Genomic DNA, 3,207 nt, shown 5'->3' with positions numbered 1-3,207 from the left:
ATGGCGCTCCCTGTCAGGTGCACTTGCAGTTAAGCAACAGCTTTGCCCCATGGGAATTCACCTTGATCCTGTGTGCCCTTTATGTGGCCTTGGTGATGAAAATATAAGCCATATGCTTTTTCATTACCCCCGAGCAAAAGAAATCTGGAATCTTTCGCTTATCCCGATGCCCCCTGCAGGTCTCTCCCAGAACTCAGTCTTCTTGAACTTTCATCATTTGTTCTCTTGCAGCAATAAGGTTTCGTTGGCTCCCTCCATTCGATTAATCTTTCCTTGGTTGCTTTGGGACATTTGGAAAGCAAGGAACCTCTTTTGTTTTGAACAAACTAGACTCACAGCTTCAGAAATATATACCAGAGCTGTGGAGGACGCATCAGAATGGCTACAACTCCATAACTTGATGGATGGTAACAGAGATTGCATAGGACCTGTTCATCAGGGTCCACATGTCTGGAAAAAAACGCCTCCTGGTGTAGTTAAATGCAATGTTGGATCGTCATGGTCTAACATATCCAAGAGAGGAGGTGCTTCTTGGATTGTAAGGAATGAATTTGGTAATGTCTTGTGGCATGGTCGATGCTCCTTCTCAAATATAGCTTCTTAGGTCAATGCTGATCTACATGCCCTCTCTTGGGCTACAGAGGCTATGGTTCATCTAAAAATGAGGAAAGTTCTCTTTGAATCCTCTTCGAAGGTGTCGTGTGAGGCTTTGGGCATACCATGGGCGTTTCCGGATCACAGGATTTTGCTCAATCAGGTGTTGAATCGCAGGCTTCTCTTTGAGTTATGCCAGTTCAATCTTGTCCCTTTGGGATGCAATTCTCCATTGGGATGCAATTATCCAGCAACAGAGTGCAGTAAGCGTCACAAGGGATGAGAGACCCCAATCGTACGTTTCAACCAATGGAAGTAATAGAAGTAATAAATGAATTAAATATGAAAATTATATTAAATTGGTAAAATAATATATTTTAAAAATTAATAAATATATATATATATATCATTTACCGTTGAAAAGGATTAAAATATCATTCATAAATTAAAAGGATTAAAATTCGTAAACTATGCAATATTTTTACACAAAAAAACAAATTTCTTAATATATATTAAACTTTATATTTAGAACTATATAATATCTATTTATTTATTTTTTAAATAACAGCAATATATTATTTAAAAATAATTATACAAAATTATATATAAAATTATATATTTATAAAATAAAAGGTTATCCGCACAGATGTGTGGATCAAAATCTAGTTAAAAACATTAACATATTTTCTCTTGCCGCAAACTTTCTATCTTACTATTAGCATTTTACCATTTTGGTATCAAAACTAAATTCATACTTCATAATATTATAGTTTACGTTCGTGACATAAATGTTCGTAACTCGTAATCATAAGTCAAATCAGACAGCCTGGCCCAAAGTTAACTCATAAAAAAATAGATTATAAAACTACCTTTTCTCGTATCGTTGGTAGTTTTAGCAAAAACAGTTTGTTTCACAATATAAATAGTTTCAATATTTTAATCTATATGTTTTTCTTTATTGGGTATTGTATAACCACATAAATTATGTTAATTTTTTTATAATTGATTGAATTTATTGATTAAATGCTATTTTATAAAAAGTAACAACTTTATTAATATTACTGCATGTATTTATTATATTTATACTGGATTGGATGTATATTATATTTGAAAATATACTTTTTAAATATGCATATCAATATTGTATAAGAAGAGTCGTTACAAACAATACATAGCTCGATCGTAGTGTTTTCTTTATCTTTTTTTTTGAGAGAAAGGCTCGATCTTAGCTATTGACAAAAAACAACGTTTTCTCAAAGATGATTATCTCTCTCCTTCATCGATCAAAAGTCATCTACTTTCTCTTCTTGTTTTTTCTCATCAAATCTCTGGATGCACAACCAACGCATCTCTACAGCTACTGCAACGAATCCGGCAACTACACCGCCAACAGTTTGTATAAATCCAATCTAGATTCTCTCTTATCTGTTCTCCGTTCTCAATCATATACAAAAGGTTTTTACAGCGACGTTTCGGGTTTTTCCTCGACAACAACGGTGTATGGAAACTATCTATGTCGCAGAGAAGTCTCATCCTCAATGTGAAACATGCATTACAAGAGCATCCAGAAACGTTCTCATAGCATGCCCTGTCCAAAAAGAGGCTATCATATGGCATGAATAAAGTTTCCTTAAATACTCCAACCGTCAGATTTTCTCCGTTTTTGATTATGGACGGTTCATTAAACAGACAATGTGTAACACTCGTATTTTCTAAAATAACTTAAATAAATAAAAAATCTGAAATCTCTATTTATTACTTCTCAAAAGTCAACTCCAAAGTCGTAAATCCAATAAATGACCATAAATCCTGAAAATATCGATAAAAGCATAAAATCCGCAAGTCTGAAAAAGACAGAAATAAAACTCCCAAAGCACCAGCCCGTTAGCAATCACTCCTGCTCGCCAGTCTCATCTGAAAGTGGAAGGAAAGGAGGGGTGAGTAATAGGGGAGTTACTCCGTGAGGTTCTGTCTCTGTACCCCCGCCCTCTCAAGTAGCGTCCATGGTACAAACGTCTCTGCACCACACGCCCGCACAAGTAGCATCGCAAGTCCAGACGTCTCTGAACCTCTGACCGCACAGTCAAAGTAGCGTCGCTCGCCCAGACATCTCTAAGCCCCCGCCCGCGCACATAGTCCCTACTCATAGCTTTGTATACATACATATATATATCGCATCTCTTAACATCACACAATCAAATCAACGGTCGAATCCTCTAGACCCCTAGTTCCAGTTTACAATGAACGAACTAGCTAACAATCAAGACTCAAACAGACTCAATTCATACAAACGGATCATGATTCGAAATCTAAACAACGATAGAGAGAATTCTATACTGGTACGGGATTTACGGAATAGACCCTCACCTTAGCCAAGATCGGAAATGGTTCGGTAAATGCTCGGGAACTCTAGGCTTTAAATGGAATTACTTGTCATACAAGTCACACCTACAATCCATGGTTGATTCCTACGCATAGCCAATTGGGAATTATAATACTTAGGTTAATTGCACCACAAGTAATAAATATGATAGCACTTAATTACCAAACACGTGATGCTACGGTTGAGAAACTTAACTAACACGTGCTTGGATCATGAGATCATGGTAAACA

Source organism: Brassica oleracea, chromosome C4 (genome assembly GCF_000695525.1).
Source record: "Brassica oleracea var. oleracea cultivar TO1000 chromosome C4, BOL, whole genome shotgun sequence".
NCBI lineage: Eukaryota > Viridiplantae > Streptophyta > Magnoliopsida > Brassicales > Brassicaceae > Brassica > Brassica oleracea.
The sequence above is the reverse complement of the archived record's forward strand: the minus strand, read 5'-3'. Positions refer to the sequence as shown.